The 24,094-nt window shown below is 37.6% G+C and overlaps 1 long non-coding RNA gene across 1 annotated transcript; it reads left to right on the forward strand.

Moving 5' to 3' along the window:
* Positions 1-661: 661 nt before the first annotated feature.
* LOC131519149 (uncharacterized) lies at positions 662-19,723 on the forward strand. The gene is made up of 3 exons (XR_009265495.1): positions 662-815; positions 17,809-17,992; positions 19,505-19,723. It is a non-coding gene; the product is annotated as an uncharacterized LOC131519149 (long non-coding RNA).
* Positions 19,724-24,094: the final 4,371 nt, after the last annotated feature.

Below are 24,094 nucleotides of genomic sequence, written 5' to 3' on the forward strand. Positions count from 1 at the left end.
TTAGTCGAATTTGAGGATCAAAATAATACCAAAAATGAGAATCTTGGTGAGGATTTTTCTCCCACCTTGACCGATCACTGAACTTTGGTCGTTTTATCCATTACCAAAGGCATTTTTGATAGTGGCCAAGCCTTAAGGGAGCACTCTCAAGTTTTGGGCTATTTTGGATTAACCTTGAAATATGCAGGTACAGATTTTCCTAAGCTGGTGTGGTCTGAGAGTTTCGATGAAGAACTTTTGAAGAACTTTTGGATAACAGAGGCCAAAGAAATATTTTCTATTTAACCATGTCATTAAAAAATTAGGTAAGCTAGGGCTTTAAACAGTAACTAAATTTCCTCTGAACTACAAGAATTCTATTGTGTAAGCTTCCAGCTTCAAGGCATTTGTGCCAGACTTGGGTAGAGAGAAAAAATGTGCTGTCCTAGATTCTGTGCCATTTTCTCCTGCTTTCAACTGTATTTAGGACCCAGGAAGGAAATTACAAAGGATAGAGGCAGATTTATCCTGAAGCTAATTAAGTATTTGCTTTAGGGCCCTCCATTTGCATGGGTCCTTACAATATGCTCACATGGTTATGTTATCAGGGAATGTGAGAATTAAGATATTTTCTTCTTCTTTTTTAATGTTTATTTTTGAGAGAGAGAGAGACAGAGTGTGAGTGGGGGGAGGGGCAGAGAGAGAGGGAGACACAGAATCTGAAGAAGGCTCCAGGCTCTGAGCTGTCAGCCCAGAGCCCGACACAGGGCTCAAGCCCACGAATCGTGAGATCAACCTGAACTGAAGTCAGATGCTGTACCAACTGAGCCACCCAGGTGCCCCAAGAATTAAGATATTTTCACTACAGTTGCTTAAAGAAATGTTTCTTTTAACAAATGGCTCCAGGCTGTTTTGGAATCTGGCTTAAGGTAACTGATTTGGAAATACATTGGAGTTCTGGTAGAAAATACTGTAACAAGATCCATCTTTGTGGCCCACAACTCCATAGCTGTATGATGAATAGTAAATATATCTATGTGTGTGAAGTAAAAAATTTGATGGGCCCTGACTATTAATAATAGTAAAAAATCGGTCAACCTAAAGAAAAGGCTGAATTACCTTCTTATATTCCTATATTCTCTACAAAAAAATCCTTGTGTGAAGAGGCGATCAAAGAGAATGCATAGAAAAATGCAAGAGAAAATTATTACCAAGGTGTTTTAAACAATTAATATAATATATCATTATCTCTTTGAATTTGGTGATGTTTATAGATCTTAAAGTTTGTAATTTACTGTTTTTCTTCCTTATTCTATGTAGCTACCTATTTTTCTTATCTAGTTTTGTATTCAAAATTTTGTGTTCTTTTTCTTAAAAGGTGGCCCAGAAAATTATATTAAGCATTAAACCTGTAAAATCCGATTCCAGCCTCAGTTTGGTGGGCCAATTCTTAGCATTCAAGCCATTTGTTTGCAGACTCAAGAGTCTCTCCAGTTATGCGGAGACACAAGTCTTAGATTTTGGAGATGCAAAGTGTTAATTTACATGGGGAGGGGTACTCTGTGTCCTTAACTCTATGAATGAATAAAAGGGAACAGCAGCTTCTCTCAGAAAGAGGTCATCTTCTTGTGTTGAAGTACAGAACTGAATAAAATGACTGATGCAACAAAGCGTCGTGGGCCTGGAAATTTCTAGTTCTAGGAATTCATTTCATTCAGGAAATCGAGAAACCAGAGTAGTTTGAAATACATCCTTCAGTCTTAGTGTCAGAAGAGGAGCAGCAGGATAAGAACAAAGAATTAAGCTAGAGGGAGAATTCCTCTTTCCTTAGGAGGAAGCTGAACTTTCAGTGGGAGACTAGAGAGACAGGAATGGAGAAATGAGTTCACATAGGCTAGGATAGAGGAAGATAAAAGGATAAAGGAGATAAATCTCCTTCTAACTGTTCTTGAAATGTGTTTTAGAATGGGGCTGATATTTTACTCACTGTTTGAGCCCAGTGTGCTGGGCTCTTAAAGAATCTAGCAGAGGGGCACCTGGGTGGCTCAGTTGGTTAAACATCTGACTCTTGTTCTCTGCCCAGGTCATGATCTCATGGTTTGTGGGTTCAAGCCCTACACTGGGCTCTGTGATGACAGCACAGAGCCTGCTGGGATTCTCCCTCCCTCTCTCTTCTGCCAGGACCCTGTTCTCACTCTCTCTCCCAAAATACATGAATAAACTTAAAAAAAAAAAAAAAGAATCTGGTAGAGAAAGAGAGACAAGGTCTCACAAAGCTTCCTGGAATAAACTTACCTAGAGGGATAGAGATCCAGGAAAAGACAATACAGAAGGAAACTTTGTCAGAGCTACAAGTAACATCCATAGTAAGATTTATGTGGAAATTACCACTTAAAGAATGTGACAGCTATTAAAAGTGGTTAAAGTAAATTGGACTGGTCTGCAAAAGGAAGACCAGAGGAGCATCATAAAATATTCAAAGCATTACAGAGGATCAAAGTGAAATGAGGCTCTTACCAGGGAAGCAACAGCTATTGCCTGTGTCCTGGGGGTCCCTGATTAAGAAATTTATGTAATTGAGATTCCACGAGAAGGTGCAACAAAGTTATTCAAGGAGAGCTGAGCTGGCAAATAATAGATCAAGTTCAGACCTTGGACAGATGTTGGTCTGATGGGAGAATTCCTCCTGAGTAAGAATATCCAATTCATAGACATGGAGGTAGCCAAGATTTATTTGAAAAATAGTTGCTCTGGCAAGTCCAGAGCTCACTCATTTCCTATTTCTTATTATGAAAAATTGTTAGACAAATAAATGTCTGTCCAAAAAGCAAAGTAAAAGTGAAAGAAAACAAGACCTTGAGATTCTATAAATGGTACTAATTTTACATTGGTTAGAGAAGGAAAGGATCCATTTAAGAAGCAGATTTAACTTTATGAAAAGAATTGAGACATGGTTGAGGCAGAAAGAGATATAATAACAAGAGAAATGCTGTTCGTGTCCAGCACATTAAAAATGTGAGAAATTCCCATGTCTTAAGAGCACATAGCCTGGGTATTAGTCTAGCCTAGACCCCCGGAGGTACATACTAAAGAAGCCTCAAAAGAAGCTTCAGTGTTTGAATGTATTGAGGATGACTTTTCTGCTGAGACAAATGTGGAAATAAAGGAGAAATTTTCCCAAGAGGCAGGTTTCTTTGACTTAAGCTATTCCACAGCAAAAGGCATTGTCAAAGGCTTCTGTGGCAAGATGGAAAATACTGGAACATAATATATAGTGGAGTCTATGTCAGTAGGTATAGCTTATACTCATTTCAGTATTGGAGGGCCAGACACACCAGAATCAATAAGCAAATGGAAATTAAGGAGTACTAAACATGCAGAAAAGATACCTCGATTTAATACCTGATAACTAGGGCTGCCTACCACAAAAAATTTCTAAACTTTGTAAAAGGCAGTGATGTCAAAAATGTCACTGTCTGAGAGAGAAAACCATGTGTATAGGTGGATCTTTCCTGCCAGTTATGGTATATTTGTAGTGCCAAAATTAATTTCTTGATGAGAAATTTCTTCCATCTATGGGTAAGGACCTTTAGGTGTAGACCCTGGACAGCTGCCCATAGGCTGGCTAACACCCCTGTGAGGCTGAAAGTCACAAGGTGTTCTCTCTCATAAGACATTGTGTTTCTGCTATGGTCTTTGAAAATACTGAAGACTGGATTTGGGGAACTGCATCGAGACTAAGTATTGGCTTATTTTATAAATTTGGGGGATCAAGAAGTATTGGATCATTTGGTGTCCTATTGACTTTTTTGGACTCTTTCTTCTGAGGCCCTGAAGGAACTTTTTCATTTCTATTCAGAGAATACATCAGCCTTGACTGCTAAACAATCACAATGAAACCTTACTGGCTGAGATTGAGTAGAAAAGGAAGACGGGAAGGATGACTCTCATCTTTAATTCATTTGAATTTTACTTCATAGGGACAAAACATTTCATTTTAAATTTTAACTCCTTTGGACTTTAACTTATGGCTTTTGTACTTTATAATTTCTTTGAAAATTTAGCCCACAAGGGCAAAACGATTTGATTTCTGAATTTATGTCTTTAGACTAAAACTTTCAGTGGGATTAAATTTTGAAACTTAATCTTACCCCAGGAAATTCCTAATAGGAGAGGTTTATATAGAAATTCTGGTCATCTCTATGTTGTTAGCAATTTTATGTTATGCTGTCTCTTTATCTCATTGTAGAACCTTGGTTAGTTGATTAGAAAACATATTTTGACAAAATTTGGGACAGACTATTGAGTAGACAATGGCATTAGAGTTATTGTATACTGTGCTGACAAATTTCAGAACATCAAAGGGCCAAGTATACTCTGGCCATTAAAGAATTTACAATAAAACAATTAAAGTCACCTCCTAAATTGAAGGGACTCCAAAGTTTAGATAAGTTTCTTAATGTGAATTTCAGATGTTATAAACCTGAATCCTCTAAATCTGTAGGGTAATCAAGACGAAAGGATATTAACATTAAACCATAGCCTGAAACTATAGCAACCAAAACAACTTGAAATGATTGATACTATGTAAGAAGTAGTACAAACAAATGAATTAATGAGTATATTGGAATAAAAAAACAACTTGATCTTGGTTTTTGTTAGTGACATAAATGGTAATGTAGATGGTCCCCAAGTTTGTATTATTCCAATTAGAAGTATTCCACAATACATTAAGAACTACTCTCATGTTTTGTTAAAGCTCATGATTCTAATAAAGAAAACCTAGGGCGCCTGGGTGGCTCAGTCAGTTAAGCGTCTGACTTCAGCTCAGGTCATAATCTCACAGCTCGTGGGTTCGAGCCCCATGTCAGACTCTGTGCTGACAGCTCAGAGACTGGAGCCTGCTTCAGATTCTATGTCTCCCTCTCTCTCTGCACTCCCACCCCCTGCTCACACTCCATCTGTCTCTCTCTCTCAAAAATAAATAAACATTAAAAAAAAGAAAGAAAGAAAAGGAAAACCTGTGGTTATCAATGAGGACAACATGGAAAAGAACTCAGTTTCACATAGTAACACACTTGGAGAATTGGAAAACAAATTACAGACGAGAATTTTTATAGGAGTGTCAATAAGCAAATAAAAAAATCTTTAAAAAGTGCCATAATAAATTTTAACACTATCTGATAGCTGAAAAAATCAAGCATTTTCAGATACATATTATTTAATAGAACTTAAAGAAAAGAATAATATCAATATGTACATAAGATTGTACACTGGATATATTGTTCTTCTGGGTCAAAACATTTATCTACAGTAATGAGACAATACTTTTCAGATATCTTAAATATCAAGGCAATAAATTTTCAAAATTTTAAGTTATTAACAAAGCACCAAGTGTTTCACATTAAAATGTCTTAATAATTTACTTAAAATCTGAAGTTTATGATTTAAAATATAGGTTAGTACTTTTGTTTATCCAGAACTAGAAAGAACAATGGCCAAAATAACATCTAATTTTATTGCTTGAGAAAAATAGTTTCAATGAGATAAATTATGTGAAAACCCAATTGAACTTTGCACAGAAGATGTTAGAGGAATGCTATGGGAGAAAGTTGAGAGTCCCAAAGAAAATTTAAGAAAATTTCCCAGATATTTTAATGCACCAAATCAGTCACTGTACTCATTTATCACTGGATGATGTGAATCACTTTAAATATTTTCTCAATAACTTTGATTTACTCCCATACAGCCAAATAAACTTTGAAGAGAGTCAACATGTCAGAACATGTTGGAGTATGGGGCGCCTGGGTGGCTCAGCCAGTCGTTTAAGCGTCCGACTTCAGCTCAGGCAACCATCTCATGGTTCGTGAGTTCAAGCCCCACATCAGGCTCTTTGCTGACAGCTCAGAGCATGGAGCCTGCTTTGGGTGCTGTGTCTCCCTCTCTCTCTGACCCTCCTCCACTCGCACTCTGTCTCTCTCCCTTTCTCTCAAAAATAAACACTAAAAGAATTAAAAAAAAACAAAAAACAGAACTTGTTGGAGTAAAAGAATAAAAATTGGAAAACTATTTGTACTTTAATAGTGTATGGTGCCCAAATTGCAAAAACCTGGTTACTACATTTAATAAAAATTGTGAAATGGGGGTACTTAAATATTTGTAAAATGAACTATTTATAGAGATATAGCTTTAATAAGTGAGAGTCTAGCAGAGAGTCAGTATGGTCTTGAGCTGTATAAGAAAACAACACATCTCAGTTACAAAAACTGACAGCAGTAAACAAATAATGAGAATGGTTGAAACATAAAATTAAGGGAAACTATGAAAGTAAAAAAAAAACACATTATAGTCATGTCAAAAAACTGTATCATTTGAAATAAAACAAAGTTTTATCTCAGTAAAAATTAGTAACCTGTTTGGTATATGAAAATCATTGTTGTTTTGATAACAAGAAAAAAAAAGATTTCTAATTTATCGAATCCTGAAAAGTGTCTAAAAATCTTATAAAACTTTGTTCACTGAAGTAGGAAAAAATCGATGAAATTAAGCCTATTAAATAAATACTTCAAGAAATTATCTAGTGATTTAGTCAATAATAGAAATATTGAATATATAAAAGTTTCAGAAGAATTTAGGTAATGAAGGGGATATATTTTAACATTGGTTTATATATAAATTTGTATTACTGTACAGATTGCTTAAAATTTTTCACTATATTAAAAAGCTTAATATTTTTAAATGTTTAATTGGTATTATTTAAACAAAGGTATAATCTGAGAGAGTAGTACCATGAACTACATAATAGACATTAAGAGATATTCTCTACTTATTAAGTTACATATCACCAGCAGCTAAAACTTTAAGTGGGAAGTCAAAAACGTTGATGCGGTTCAAGGTCATGACTTTGATATGAGTGTTACTTAGCTGTTTACAACTTTGTCAAACAAAAGATTATATCAACAATTTATAAAAATCAACAAATGACTTAATTGTTAGAATTATTTGATCAATATTTGCATTGCAAGTTATCATGATTGTGTACTTTATAACATATTCTGTATTTAGATAATAAGGAACTAGATTTTAAATATTGAATCTGTATTTTACTTTGTATTAGCATAGAGAGTATTAAATATTTTGTAATTTTTTAGTTTATTTATTTGAGAGAGACAGAGACAGCATGAGTAGGGGAGGGGAAGAGAGAGGAAGAGAGACAGAATCCCAAGCAAGCTTCGTGCTGCCAGTGCAGAGCCCAACGTGGGGCTTGAATTCCCAAAACTGTGAGATCATGACCTGAGCTGAAAGCAAGAGTCAGACTCAACTGACTGAGCCAACCAGGTGCCCATGAAAGTATTAAATATTTTGAATATGACCCCTGAACGAAGGGGATATTTTTGCTATCTGCCAATTCTTCATTTCTTAATAGGTTCATAATTTGGGTGGACAAGAAGAAGACTCACATCTTTGCACTTCCAGCTATCAGGAAGAAAAAGGGCAAGAGGATATGCTCCAAGGCCTAGTGTCTTCAAGGTCTGGGCAACCCACCTCAGGACTTTTTAGGAGGGAGTAAGCTCTGGTCCCATTCCTCTTTTGTCAGGCACGTGGGCGAGACTCAGTCAGAGTGAACTGAAGGAAGAGGTCCGAAGTGGGAGCAGGGAGAGGGCACTTGGCCTTAACCGCAGCAGGTAGAACCTCGCACACAATCTGTAGGAGGAGACAGTCCCACAAAAGAAAGTGCTGAGCGACAAGACCCTGGGCTCGGTTCCATGATCTAATAAAACATCCTTGAAGCTAGCTATATTTGGTTTCTACTGTTGCTATAACGAATTGCCACCAAGTTAGAGAGGCTTAAAATTTCACCCATTTATTAGCTCACAGTTCTGTAGGTCAGAAGTCAGAGTAGACCTATCTGGGTTCTCTGCTTAGGGTCTCACAGGTCAAAATCAAGGTGTGGGCCAGGACGGACTCTTATGTGGAGGCTCTGGAGAAGAATATGCTCCCAGTCTCATTCAGATCATTGGCAGAATTCAGGTCCTTGCATTAATAGGACTGAGGTCCCCATCTCTTTCCTGGATGTTAGCCAGAGATCACGCTCCTGTCTTTCTATACGGCCCCCTTCATCTTTAAAGCCAGAAACAGCACACCAAATCCTTGTGCTTCAAATGTCTCTGACCTCCCATAGCACCACCAACTAGAATAGTCTTTATGTAAAAAAACCAACAACAAAAAAAAACCAACAAAAAAAACCCCTCTTTGATTAAATTAGGCCCACCTAGATAATCTCTCTATAGTCAACTGAGTAGTGGCCTTAAATGCATCTGTATAAACACTTGTGCCATGTAATCTAACATAATTTCAGTAATGGTATGTCATCATATTCACAATCCTGGAAATTAGGATGGGATATCATAGGGTACCATCATTGAATTCTGCCTACTACATGGGCCAATCCTTGCTAACATTACTTTTCTTTTTACAGTACAAGAGGGGAATGTGGCAGGAATCTGGATAGCATTGGTCATTGATAGCATTGGTATAACATATAACAACCTGTGCCCAAATGTGGGGTGGGGGCGGTGGGGAAGGCATGATTTCTTCATAAGATCAGTTCTGTGTATGATGTTCATCCTACCTTCTGAATCTGGTTCTCAGTTTTCCTGGAGACTGTGTGAAGAACTCAATATCCTCTAAAAAATTTATTTTCTGATCAAATTATTCAGTGTTTGTGATGCTTTCAATTTAAAATCTATATGAAACTAATGGATTAATCATATTTTCTTCTTTTCAGCTTCCAAAGCTTTGTTCACATAGTTTTTTTTTTTTTTTTTTTTTCTGGCTAGAACACTCTCTTTATCATATCTGTCTACTGGAGATGCCATTTATTTGCCCATAGGTCTTCTCTCATTTTCTCAGAAAGTGTGCTTACCCCTTTATGTTGGACCCAGAATTTTTTTTCTCTTTCCTTTTTAAAAAAAATGTTTATTTACTTTTTTAAAATGCTTATTTTTTTATTTTTGAGAGAGAGCATGAGTGGGGGATGGGTCAAGAGAGAGGGGGACAGAGGATCCAAAGTGGGCTCTGTACTGACAGCAGCAAGCTCAATGCAGGGCTCAAACTCACAAACCCCGAGATCATGACCTGAGCCAAAATCGGATGTTCAACCAACTGAGTCACCAAAGTGCCCCTTTTCTCTTTCTTTTTTTAAATGTTATTTGGAACTTATCACAATTGACCTTGATTTTTAGTTATATATTGTATCATCCCTGGAATCTACTCTAGAGCTTGAATAGTCTTTAAGGATAGGGTAGTGAATTGAATGGTGGCCCCCATTCCCTGCAAAAGATAAGTCCATGTTGGGGCACCTGGGTGGCTCAGTTGGTTAAATGTCTGACTCTTGATTTTGGCTCAGGTCATGATCTCACTGTCAAGGGATGGAGCCCCTAATTGTCAACTCAGCATGGAGCATGGAGCCTGCTTGGGATTCAATCTCTTTCTTCTCTCTGCCCCTCCCCGGCTCATGATATCTCTCTCTCTCTCTCTCTCTCTCTCTCTCTCTCTCTCTCTCTCAAAATACATAAATAAACTTAAAAGAAAAAAGGTAAGTCCATGTTGTAATCCCTGACCCATGAATGTCACCTCATTTAGAGAAAGAGACTTCTAATATAATTAAATTAAGGATCTCAGATGAGATCATTTTCAGAACTGGGTTTGTCCTACCTAGATCCAATAACAAGTGTTCCTGTAAGGGAAAAGCAAAGGGAGATTTGAAATAGAGATGTACCAAAACACAAAGAAGGCCATGTGAAGATTGAGCCGGAGACTGGAGTTATGTATCCCAAGCCAAGGAATGCCTGGAGCCACTAGAAGCTGGTCTAAGAGGCAAAGAAGGATCCTACCCTAGAGCCTTTATGAAAGTAGAGCTCAGCATACATTTTGATTTCAGGCTTTTAGCCTCCAGAATTGTGAGAGGGTAATTTTCCGTTATTTTAAACAACTCAGTTTGTAGCCTTTTGTTATGGCAGCCCTGGGAAGCCAATACAGATATCATCATAGAATCCCCAACGGCAAGCTTTCTGTAACTGGCTGTGGTCAATTAATTGTAAATACCACTGCACTTGGACTAGCCAATGGCAATCTTTCTAGACATGTGGTTTTCATTACCACATCTGAGTTACCTGGGTTCTGTGATGAACAACTGTGGTTTTGTCTTCCTATCATCAAGTCTTCTTTCTTCTAGTAATAGCCCCTACTTTTATTTTGGGGATCTACTTTTCCCCTTTAATGGAACTGCCAATCAATGTACCTTGGCTTCCTCTGGCCAACTGGAGGACATAAGACCAAAACTCAGTCTATCAAATGCTCTTGTCTTGGAGTCTGAATCTTCAGAAAATTGAGGCAGAGACTGAATAAGAGTGTAATTCTCTCTCTTTTCTTTCTTTTCTTTTCTTTTTCTTTTCTTCTTTCCTTCATCTCTTTCTTTCTTTCTTTCTTTCTTTCTTTCTTTCTTTCTTTCTTTCTTTCTTCCTCTCTTGAAAAGAGAAACTGTTTACCAATTACTGTTACTGAGATCAACTGAGCTTCCTAATGCCTCTTTGCAAAGCCTGGTCCTTCAATTTATGGTTGAATGCTATGAACTATCTCAAATCTAAGACCATTTTTGTGCCTGGATGTGTAGAGTTGGTTCTTTTCATTGCAAGATTACTACCTAAGAAAGCTACTTGTTGATACGAACATTCCCAAGACTCAACCTAGGCCAGAATCAGAATCTGAATCATTTGAGGATGAATTTCTTCTTTTTTCCTTTATTTCTTTCTTTTAAAAAATGACTAATATTTGTTCTATCTATTATCAAACTGCACTTATCTTGGACTCAGACAAAAATACTTATAATGGACAATGCTGAATTTCACTTTGGACCTATTCCAGTCTTTAAGTGCCAATGGAAATATCAAAATTATATGGCAAAAACTGTTGCCCCAACATGTATTTATGGATCATATATATTTATATTTAAAAGAATATAGGACCTAGTTTATCCCAAAGACAAATTAAGTACTTATTACCCATGTACTCCGGTGATTCTCAGACTCTACTTTTTTTTGTAAGTAGACCTCAGGCTAGAAAATGGGACAAGGAATACTTAGCCTCTAAATCTTAAATCCTATGATCCCTGCTCCTAATCCTAAACTGAACCAGAAATTTCTAGTGGGAAGAATTTATAGAAACTATTTAAAAAAATCTTAGGTGTGAAAAAGGTAACTTTTAATGTTTGTCTATATACAACATAATGGAACTTTGTTCATAAGGCCCGGGCCTGCTAAAGGTACGTAATAAAATGTTTCCAACTGAGGAGAACTCAGACTTTGTTTCTAATCCCCTTCTCTTTCTCCTGACCTCTGTAGAGACACTATGAGTGCCTGAGCCATGCCAGTATTGGCATGTTGGAACCTCTAATCCAACTACCATGTTCTGTTGTCCCTGGCCTATGCTGGGGGGTAATTCACTAAGTCTGGGAATAGGCAGCTGGTCTTTGTTGCTTTCACTGCCAGAGGCCCCAGTGCTGCAATAACCTCTGATTGTTATGAATGTAAATCCCGCATCCTACCCCCCCCCCCCGCCCCATTAGGCTTCTTGCAGTCCATGGGCCTCAGCATGTCCTCTCCTGGGGGGGTCCAAGACCCACGCACTGGTACACCCTTCTCAGTCATTCTGCTTTATTGCTTAGGGACCATGTTGGAAACTTGCAGGGATACCTTGTAAAAATGTGTAGCCTTTTATATTGTGGGAGACTCTCAAGTATGGTTGGGCTTCTATCACAGTCATTGTGCTGCTATATACTACCCCCAATTCCAGCAATGTGGAACCTTTGAGCATCTTTCAGGGTAGCACATTCTAAGTTCTAGCCATTTCCTTACTGATTTTCCTTATTACCCATTAGTCTCATTTTTCTATCTTTTTGAGATAGGAAATTGTTCTTACATTGTCACATATCCTCCTCATCCTCTGATTTACCCATGAACACTGTGCTCTGAGAACTGCAAGGATCTTAGTCTTTAGAGATCATCAAAATCTTTTATTACTCAAAAAAGCCTAGCTTCTATAAGAGAAACACTTGCTTTCAAGACTATAGCTTATACGACAGACTTTTTAAAAAGCCTAATTTGAACCTTGAAGATGAACAATGCCTTCTTCCCAGTTATATTCTCACTGGCCCTGAAGGCATTCATAAGCCAAGCTCTTGTAGCTGCCTGGATGGTGGAAGGATAATTGGTATAAGCAATCATGAGGGGAAAAAACCTGAAGTTAGCTTGTATCAGTGTTAACCATAGTACTTTACACAAGGAATCAGTAAAAAGGAAGTACTATTAAGGATTTTTATATATTATACTTTTTCTACTATCTTGAAAATTGTAGTGAGAACCAACCCCTAGTAAAACACCTACCCATGTGACAAATGGCCAAAATCCAACATGAGTCAGCTTATGTGTAACAGAGAGAGAGAGAGAGGGAGAGAGAGGGAGAGAGAGAGACAGAGAGAGAGAGAGGCTTACTTTAAAAGCACTGAGTAGGGGTGCCTGGGTGGCTCAGTCGGTTAAGCGTCCGACTTCGGCTCAGGTCATGATCTCATGGTCCGTGGGTTCGAGCCCTGCGTCGGGCTCTGTGCTGACAGCTCAGAGCCTGGAGCCTGTTTCAGATTCTGTGTCTCCCTCTCTCTGACCCTCCCCTGTTCATGTTCTGTCTCTCTCTGTCTCAAAAATAAATAAATGTTAAAAAAAAATTTTTAAAGCGCTGAGTTATCTTAAGTAATTCAAGGACAAGAAAGGGATTGCTGGTTTAAGAGACAACTGAAACAAGGCATGTTTAAACCATCAGGCCCACTCAGAACCAGCCTTTCCAGCTAACCAGGGTCAATTATTAAATTCAGGAATTTTGAAAGCTCATTGTAAAACACAGCCATTATTAAAAATTGAAAAAAAAATACAGTTAAGTAAACTTAATCAGATCTCATCATTTCCTGATTTTTTTTTGCTGTTACTGGTTTTAATATTACCTATTTGATATTTTATTATCATCTGTGCTCTTGAAATTATACACATTAATTGTATCTCTGTGTTGGAAATACTATATAATGGTGTGCTACTAGGAATCTCTTTCAAACTTACATTCAGTGACATCCCATTAGTAGTTTGAAATCAGCTATAATAGGAGAATTTACACCACAGTCATTGGCAAATGCTACAATTAGGCCTTTAAAATTTTTATTTATTATCATTATTTATTCACTTATTTTGTTTTAGAGAAAGAGATAGTGTGAGCGAGGGAGAGGGGCAGAGGGAGAAAGAGAGAGAATCTTAAGCAGGCTCCATGCTCAGTGTGGAGCCCCAAACAGGGCTTGATCTCACGACCCTGGGATCATGACCTGAGCCAAGATCAAGAGTTGGACATTTTACTGACTGAGCTACCCAGGCGCCCCCATCAGGCCTTTAAAAAATTTTTTTTAAATGGGGTACTAGTTGTTAAACATCTCCTAGCATACCAATGTTTGGGACTCTATTTCTCATGTCTTTTTTTTTCATCATTTTGTGCCTCTGCTTCATTATTCCTTTCTCCTTATTGGCCAGCTATCTCTGTGCTTTCATATGTGTGGCAAGAAACATGGATCCAGAGGTCTTAAGATTCACTATTTATAAGCAAAACACCCAAAGATAGTACTATTGCAATAGCTCCTTTGGGGACCAAGGAGATGGACTGAGATCAGAAGAAATTCTCTAAATAGGGATGTGAGGGAGATAATCTCAAAATCATCCACTGTATTATCACAGTCACATCCCCTATTCGGAGCTCTCCTTTGAAAGAGTCTCTCATATAGTTGCTCAGGGTATCTCCAGGAAGTCCATTTCTTGGTGTCCTAATTGTCTTCTCTTCAATCTAGCTTCTTGCCACTGTCCTCAATGCAAGTTAAAGAGTCCTTTTGCCAGTCTCAACTGGCCTTTTGCCAGTCTCAACAGTCCTCTGAAAGTGGGATTTTGACACAAGTTTAAGTAAGGAAGGAGTCTTTCAAGCTTCCCATAGGGGACAATAAGACAGAAAGATTCCTTTTGAAAGCAAGTTAAACTCTCATTGACCTCAAGAAGTTCAGAGGACCTATTTTCCCAAACTCTCATAACTCTAGTTAATTTGTTGAAAAATGTATTCTATGAAATATGAAGGGTTCTTTTTCAAAATTATTTCAAAGACTATGAAGTCTCCTGAGCTTTCTTCCCAGCCAAGATGATTAAAAAATGCTTACTGGACACAATGATGCAACTAAAGTCCCTCTACAGAAGAGATATATTATTCCAATTACATGACAAACTTGCATATAATCTTTGTTTGACAAGGAGTCTGCAGGACTCCTTGTTGGACTCTGTCATATGAGGATGAAATTCCAGAGGTTCCATTCTTCTTCTTTCCAAATTTTAAAAATCAGCTGACTCTCTTAGAAGTTCATTTGTGACTAATGACACTATATATATTGTTCTTCTTTCATACCAAAACAATTTTTTGTTCTTTTTTTTTTTTTTTTTTTTTTTTTTTTTTACTTCTCTGTAAGTGAAGTACCTGCTAACCAATTTAAAAAATGTTCAGGAGTGCCTCAGTTAAATATCTGACTCTTGACTTCGGCTCAGGTCGTGGTCTCATGGTTCATGAAGTCCAGCCCGGGTCTGCATTCTCTCTCCCTCTCTCTCTGCCCCTCCCCACCTCTCTCTCTCTCAAAATAAATAAACTTTTTTTTTTTTTTTTAAAGTTCATGTTAAAATGCTAAATGTTAGGGGCGCCTGGGTGGCTCAGTCGGTTGAGCGTCCGACTTCAGCTTAGGTCACGATCTTGCGGTCCGTGAGTTCAAGCCCCACGTCAGGATGATGGCCCAGAGCCTGGAGCCCGTTTCAGATTCTGTGTCTCCCTCTCTCTCTGCCCCTCCCCTGTTCATGCTGTGTCTCTCTCTGTCTCAAAAATAAATAAATGTTAAAAAAATTTTTTTAAATGCTAAATGTTATTTGAATTTTTTATTGCACCAATTCTATATAAACTAGACTTTCAGATCAAAGAAGCCATGAACAAATTGAGAATAAAGCAATTTTTTATGCTTTATGCTTTATGATTCAATGCCAAAAATATATATTTTAATTTCCCAAACTAAAACTCTTACCATTCTAATTAACATGGCCCTGAATCATGTCTAATATCTACTTTACTGCTATCAGATATTTAGATAACTAGGTCAGAGCTCTTCCTACCACTCCTTTCCAAATACCTCTTCATGGTTAATTTATCCTCAGGTGCCTGGGTGGCTCAGTCAGTTAAGCGTCTGACTTCAGCTCAGGTCATAATCTCATGGTTCATGGGTTCGAGCCCCACATCAGGCTCTGTGCTGACAGCTCAGAGCGTGCAGCCTGCTTCAGATTCTGTGTCTCCCTCTCTTTCGGCCCCTCCCCCGCTCATGCTCTGTCTCTTTCTCTCTCTCTCTCTCTCTCTCAAAAATAAATAAACATTAAAAAAAAAAAAAGAATGGAATCCTAGCTTTTGAGGGAACGGTGATCAAATCCAGGAAGGAGACTCTAATGTGCATCTCTGAATCAATAGCTCTTACTGCAGTGCTAGACCTACAGTAGATGGCTAATAAATCTTGATTGAATAAGTAAATTAATAAAGGTCAGATACCCTTCTTGAGATCACTTTGGACTTTAATGATAATGTATTTGTAATCTTTAAGAATAATAATTATACAGTGTCCATGTAGTTCAGACTAATGGTTTTTCTCACAGGAAGAAACAAACAAATATGGAATAGCTGAATGAGGTGAGTCATGTCATAATGCTGTTAAGGAGTGTTTCTTTAAATGCTTTCTATAAAACTGGTACTTAGAACTAGATGCTTAATTAAATTAATGTTGTTGTTGTTTTCAAAAACCTTTTCCTTTTGCAATAATATGGCCTGAATGGGGCTATGTACTTCCTATAGCATCACATTAGAAGAAGGGGCATCAGGTCTGGTTGATCCACTTTGAGTGATAGGAAGATTAATCAGTGGGTTCAAAGAATGTCAGTCTAATCAATTTATCACAAAGCTCCCCACCAACATTTACCTAATGGTTTTAGCAACTACTGATGATCTTTGACTGGATTGCTATGTCACTAGGATTGCAAAATGTTGACTTTCTTAGTTTTCCTACATCTTTGAATGATCTATTCTACTATAAAGAATTTTTCCATATTAGCTATTTGTTACCTTGAATATAGATTGTATAGAAAAGGCAAGATACGTGATCAATGTATTTCCTTTATTTACTGGTTTTCAAAACAATAGAATGGTGCCCTAACAAACAAATGTGGTTGCTTTTGGTTTTTTTAGTATTATGAAAAATTCAGGGATTTTAAAGTATTTGATCTGTTTTATACAGTGTAGTCAGTATCTTTGCTGCTAATTTTTCCATTTTACTCCAGTGAGAACTTCTCAAGTTGACTCCTGAGATCTTTTTTTTTAAGTTTATTAATTTATTCTGAGAGAGAGAGAGAGAGAGAGAGAGAGAGAGAGAGAGAGAGAGAGAGAGAGGGAGCATGTGAGTAGGGAAGAGGCAGAGAGAGAAGACAGAGAATCCCAAGCAGACTCTGTGATATCAGTGGGCTCATGACTTCATCCAAAATACTCGGATGTTTAACCAAATGAGCCAGCCAGGCACCCTGGCTCCTGAGACTAGCAGTCTTGGACAGCTTCTGTGCTTTTAGTCCAACAAGATATTGCGGGTGCCAAGAAGAACCTGACCATGTGCCTGACTGAATGGCTTTACTGGACCTGAAGTGGGTTCAGAACTTGCCCAGAAAGAGAGATAACACAATCTAGAGATGCTGTGATGTGGGGTAAATTTTAACAAGAGGACTGGGACAGGTCTGGAACAGGAAGAGGCTAGCCGAATAATTCTTTTCTTTCCTGGTTATGGACTGTTTCTGGGACATAGTAGGTCATATGGCCAAGAAACCAGTTGCTGAAGTTAAAAATTTTTGCCCAGCTTGGTGATGTACCACTTTAATTTTCCACTCCTCCTTCCTTACTTTGCTTCCTCTGTCCTTCATTCTTGCTTTCATGGAATTGAACTTCCTAATAAAATATTGGTACCTTACCTTTATTGCTATGGGTTTATTCCCATTGTCATTCTACATTTCTGTAATTTTTCATCAGTGATGTAAAATTAGAGGGCTCCAGAGGGACAATAGACAAATTCTGTACTGAGTTTGTCATTCTAAGCAGCATGACTGATGTCACAATTTTAGAAACCGTGAGTACCACGCTGGGCAAGTATATGTATTTGGGGCCAAAGCAAGAGTAATTTTCATTCATGCATTTATTCAACAGCGTTTATTTGTGACAGATGCTAAATGCATGGATTCAGAAATAAAGGATATATTCTTATTTTCAAAGAGATTATTTCCAATGGCAATCCATATATTTTCTGAACAAATACTCGTAATTTCTCAGTCATGGCATGCCTTTCCTGCACTTTAATTTTTGTCAAAACTCTTCCCAGAGCCTCTGTTCTGTCCTTATTTCTAGGAGCTGCATAACCCGGAGGCTGGCCTTTGAAGCTAGTAGAAGAGCCACAATCTCCTTTTCTTTAGCTGTTTTTTTTTTTTTTTTTTTTTTTAACTTCTCTCTCTGCCATGGCTGAGAAATGGCTGTTCATAACAAAGGCTGAAAACGATGCCAAAGGGAAAGTTACATTTTCCTCTTGATCTTTTTTCTCAATTTACTAAGCTATTGCATCCATTTTCTTATGTGTTTCTCACGACTCAGGAGGCAAGCAGAGTGGGTGTTGTTTCTTCATTGTGCAGAAGAGGAAAGTGAGGCCCGGCGAGAAGGACTGTTGGACTGTCGGGCTCAGGGCTCCTAAATGCAAAATCATGTCAAGAATCCCAGTGTCCTCTCCCTGACCATTGATTTCCCCCCAGTGACATTTTAATAGAATTGCAAGGCCCAGGTAAGAGATTGAAAAACTGTGGAGTCGTCTTATTGTGCCTGCTGTTCTTAGTGTTACCTGTGGGGTCAGCTGTGCCCTATATTCAGAGATCAATTTCAGAATTTCCAGAACCGAAGGGAGAATGAAAGAACCAGGCTCAGAAGTAAGAATGAGGCTCCAGGGAGCACATAGTTCAGTCTTCTTGCAGATCATGTTCTGACAGCTTTCTCTCCCAATCTATTAGTCCTTGCTCTTGGGTGCTACTTTTTCTGCTTCCGGCTGCCCAGCTTGCCTGTTAGGTCTCTGGCATGTGTTGTGGGCTCTCTTCCATTCATTTGGATGCCCACCGGCTGCTATCTCACTCCTGCCTGACACAGTATAGATACCTAATAAAAATGCATTATATCGGTACATGGATGAATAGGTGTATACCCCTAATCTGAAATTCTGCTTCAGTCTTGTTTGTAAAACTTCGGTTCTGTCATTTCCTTTCTTCTTTTAACTGTTTCTTTAAGTTCTGATCTCATGTTCTGACATGTTTGTATTCTTAGAAGCAGAGCTGGCATTAAAGTTTTTTGGATGTAAGCAAAAGAAATGGGCTCTGTTGTGTTAAGCAAAACGATTAAAAAATATGTATTATATATTAAATATATGTAAAAATATATAAAAAATATATAAAATATAATATATAAAAATATATAATATATAAAATATATATAATATATATAATATAATATAATATATAATTTTATTATATATATATATTATATTATATTATATTATATTATATTATATTATATTATATTATATTATATTATATTATATATGTAACAAAATGAATAAGTGTGTGTAACATGAGATAATTCAAAAATGGAAGGAAAAGTGAAATAACAACAACACGAAAAACCAGGCTCACGAGGAGCAAGAGTGAGGAGGCTCCGGGGATTCACGCAGCTGAATGTAATTGACAGACTTGCCTGCTTGCCTGCTGTGATGATTCAGCTCCATCCGTTTTTCCTGTCCTAGAATTAGTGGATTCAGGATTCAAAGCCCCAGAGAGAGAAGCTCTCATTTGTCTAGCTTTTGGTCATACGCTCAGGCCTTAGCTGGGAGACAACTTGAGCACCAATTCCCCCCCCCCCCCCACCAAGACTGCAGACAACGGCAGGAGTGAATTTCCCCAAAAGGATTTTGAACACTACGACCAAAATAAGGGGAAATGGACTGTCATCATCCAATTTGCAGAATATTTTGGCAGGGGCAATGAACTGGAATTAGAACACCTGGATTCAAATTTCAGTGTTTCTGTTCCTTAGCTGTGTGGCCTCAAAATGCGATTTCATCTTTCTGGAGTTCAGTTTGCTCATCTACAAAATCAAAAGCTTGGGTAGATGACAACCAATGCTTCTCTTGTTAGCCCTTAAACTGTGGTTTTCAATTTCAGTAGGTTCTCTCCAGGTAAGTAAATCCATGCCAACAAGTGTGTACCTTAATGGTTTCATGGATCTGATTCATCCCCCTGCTTCTATACAGTGTTGTTAATGGGCGAGCAGACCTCCTGCCATCCACCTCTGCAATTTTCTTCCTTCTCATCTCTGCCCACCTTTCTGTGCTGACTCCAATACACATCCTGAATCCTGGCCTTCCTTTGTGCAGTCCATTCTTCTCTGATACATGATATTCTGTCCCTTTAATACTGTTCACAAAGTGCTTTCTTCATTTCTTTTTCACTAATAAACGATAAGGAAGCTATCTGCTTCTTTCTTCATTTCTTTTACTAAGGAACTTAACTGTCAAACTGACAGCAACATTTTGAACCTTATTTTTCCCACCCAGATTAATTAAATTCTTAAAATTTTTTAAGATGTTTGTAATGTTTATGTATTTATTTTTAAGAGAGAGAGAGAGAGAGAACTAACAGAGGAGGGGAAGTGAGGGAGGTGGACAGAGGATCCGAAACAGTCTCTGCGCTGACACCAGAGAGCCTGATGTGGGGCTCAAACTCATGAACCATGAAATCATGACCTGAGCTGAAGTCGGAAGCTTAACTGACTGAGCCACCCAGGCGCCCCTTAACTTTTTTTAATGTTTATTTATTTATTTTTGAGAGAGACAGAGTGAGTTGGGGAGGGGCAGAGAGAGAGAGGGAGGGAGACAGAGAATCCCAAGCAGTCTCCACGCTGTCAGGGTAGAGCCTCACGAAGGGCTCGAACTCACAAACTGTGAGATCTTGACCTGAGCCGGTACCAAGAATCGGACGCTCAACCACCTGAACCACCCAGATGCCCCTTAAATTTTTTTTAACAGTTCTATTTTATTTTATCCAGAATAGATATCGAGTTGGTCCTGAATAAAAAGTTGGGACAACCTTTATTCTCACCTTTTTTATACTCCACTAATACCAATACCAACAATCATTTATTTTTTAAAATTCTTTCAACACTTCTGTGGACGGTAGCTGGATTGATTCTACGTATTGCCACTGAGCAAAATACACTCTTATTCTTTCATCTTCATACAATATTCATTTTTTATTGGCCACCGAGTTACACTCTGTTACTGAGGCAAAGACATACAAGATAGAATCCCGACCCTGAAGGATCTTCTATCCTAAGACTTTTGAGGGGAGATGAAACACAACAGATTCCTAAAATGCCATAAACAGTAGCACACACTGTGACCAATATAAAGAAGAGACCAATATAAAGGCTTTGTGGGGCAAGGGAGTGTTGGAACCAGGATCCAGGTAAAGAGACAACCATCTTGCACTCTTGCTCCACAGCAAACTCTTCCTCAAACAGGAACAGTGGCTAACATGTTGACTGCTTCCTGACTCCTTTCTGCCCAACCCTCCAGTGACTCCTCATTTGGCTGGGAATAAAGACCCCACCTCTTCCTGTGGCTAACGAGGCCCTACATGATCTGGTCTTTTCTCCTGCCATTCATAAACTCATCTATCATTTTCCAGCCATGCCAAGAAAGTCTTTCTAAGTCTTGGGTACAGGAAAACACATATGCTGTAAGACACTCATTCTTGCTGTTTTTTGCCTGGGACTCTGCGGCCCCAGATCTTGTCATTTAGATCTCACCCCCAGCATCACAGATTCAGTGACGCTCCCTGAAACTCAGTCCAAATGAATGCAGCTACACATTTCTATTGCATCACTCCACCTTGCTTCTTTCAAACTACCTGAACTTTTCTTGCTTATTTACTTGTTTACTTTGCAAATTTCTGCCTTCCTCTGGCTAGAATTTTATTAGTAATGTTTATTGAATGATGGACTTTAGTGTGGGAAAGTAATAGTCACTAATATTTGACTTTATTATTAAACAATTTATTAATCTCATGATTTTATTAAAACCACTTTTTAAAATTCCTCTAAATATCACAGACATGGATAAAACAAATTTTTTTGAGTTTAGCAAAGTAAATTTCCCCCAATTTTTAAATATTGTTTACCAAAAAAATCCTTCTAAATTCTTTATATTCTAGGTTACTTTCAATGCTTTAAACCCCTTTAGGGGTGCCTGGCTGACTCAGTTGGTAGAGCATGTGACTCTTGATCTCAGGGCTGTGAGTTCAAGCCCCACATTGGGTGTAGAGATAACTCAAAAATAATGTCTTAAGGGGCGTCTGGGTGGCTCAAGTCGGTTGAGCGCCGACTTCAGCTCAGGTCACTATCTCGCGGTCTGTGAGTTCGAGCCCCGCATTGGGCCCCTGTGCTGACAGCTCAGAGCCTGGAGCCTGTTTCAGATTCTGTGTCTCCCTCTCTCTGACCCTCCCCCATTCATGCTCTGTCTCTCTCTGTCTCAAAAATAAATGTTAAAAAAAAAAATTAAAAAAAAAAATAATGTCTTAAAAAATAAAAATTAAAAAAAAAATACACACCTTTGAAAATGGGCAACACTCTATTACAATGATTACAAATCCTATATTATTTTTATCCTTATTTTTATTATTTCTTGTCTTGTCTTCCTAGGTTTCCATTAAACCCCCTTCATGGCATTTCAGTAATACTGCCAGATCTTTAACGAAATAGAATCATTTCAGGCTAGCCAGGTTTTGGATATGGGTTATAAAAAGTTTAATTCTTGGTTGAGACATGGCTCTAGTTAAGTAGTGTAAGGTAATTTCTAGACTGCTTAATCAATAGTAAATTCCTTTTTATAGTAAAATTTGAATTATTACAACTTGAGACTTCTAATTTTTTTTTCTTTATAAAAGTTTTAATTTTTGGAGACTTGGTAGCTTTCCAAGAAGTAAGAAATTCTTTCAACGTTTATCCTATCCATTGCCCTGTCATGTTGATGTATTCGTATATTTGTTAGTACTATTAAAATCTTATATATTTCTTATTAGCATTTTATTATAATTAGTTGGACCATCAAGAATTGTCAGCTCCTAGGAGATGAGGGACTGTGTCTGCATGGTCCGCTTTATTCTTTTGTACTTTTGGTTAATTTATCATTTTAGAACACCCTGTTGAATCCTCCTTTTACTTGATTATTGTGTGTGACCACTGAAGCTGATTAGCTGTGGACACCCTTTGAATCTGATTAATTATATTGCCGATCAGGTCTTCCTTTTCTTGCTACTGACTCTACTTTTGCTGGGATAACTTGGCTTTCTTATGTATTCTGTGTTGATCAGAGTATATATCTCAATTTTATAGACATATTTAATTCTTTTGTATATTAACAATTCTTCATATTTATATATTAACAATTCCTATATATTTAATTCAATAAAATAGTAAGCATATTCTACTATATTTGTTTTTCTTGTGGATTTTAATACTCTGGTAATTAAAAAAATTCCTTGTATATTATTAGGAATTTAACTTAAATACTTTCTTAGATGAAGTCTGTTCAGTGTCTTATAATTATCATAATGGTTATCACTAATCTTACTTTAATAATCAAACTGCATAAATTTGATGAAGAAGGACCCCTTATTTGTTTCCCTTTTTGGTTCTTTCTTATGTATATAAATAATTTGTCTCTCTTTATTTCAGCACTTTTGCTGACATTTTTGAAGGTATGCTTGTGTCTAGCAACACTCTTTGGAGTTCAATTGCCTCATCTATAAAATCAGTAGCAACAAATAAAACTAGGCCCATACAAATTTTTTTCTGCCTTAAAATTTGGAATCATCTATCTTTAAAGGAGTGTTCATCCTCAGGCACACACCTATGTGCATGTAGATTATAAACCCAAATACGGATGTTAGAAGATTGTAATGAGATTTGGGTCACTTACAATAGTTACAAAGTTGGAATGAATTTACACTGTTTTTGTTTTTTTTTTTTCTGCTCAAGATGTCACAGAGCTGTACTGACACACACACAGACACACACACATATAATGTGAATATATACAACTATATATGATAAATTATATACATAAGAAAGAACAAACATACATAAAAGCATAAAACCAAGATTTTCAAACATTTTTAATGTCTGCAAATCTTCTCACATAATCAGGTACCAGAACTAGGATAGCAAAAGCTAACCACATGGGCAACCTCTTCCATTAAAATCTAAAACTGGATTAACTTTAAGCCCTAAAACAGAGCAGTGAAGACCAACCATCTCCACCACCAAGAGAACCACATGGTGTCAGCAACAATGTGAAAGAGAACACAGGAAAGACAAAGAAGACTCTGATAGCCCCGGAGCTGAAAAATACCCAAATTACCAGCCAGTACTCACTGGTAAACTCATCAGAAAAATTTGAGGCCAGCAGCTAAAACTGGGAAGGAAATGGACAGACCTCAGTTCACAGTGTGAGCTGTGGGCCTGTGGTGTGCATGATGGTGCTGGAAAGATCTGGGCTTCAGAAACACTTGCCAGTAATCAGGTACAATTCCCTTCCAGTATCAAATCCTGCAACAAGTAAAAAAGTACCAGGAGTAGAACTCCAATAGGAAGAAAGGAAAGAAAAGGTTCAGAGAAGATACTGAGGAGAAAGAACCAGAGTTAGCAGATTTCAAGAAAATATCAATTTTTCTTTTTGAATACATTTTGAAAATTACAGAAGGAGATCTTGAGCCATGAAGCTAGGGAAACTTTCCTGATTTCTCCCTTTCTAGCACAGAAAATGTGTAACATATGACAATCA

Source organism: Neofelis nebulosa, chromosome 8 (genome assembly GCF_028018385.1).
Source record: "Neofelis nebulosa isolate mNeoNeb1 chromosome 8, mNeoNeb1.pri, whole genome shotgun sequence".
In the NCBI taxonomy this organism is placed as follows: Eukaryota; Metazoa; Chordata; class Mammalia; order Carnivora; family Felidae; genus Neofelis; species Neofelis nebulosa.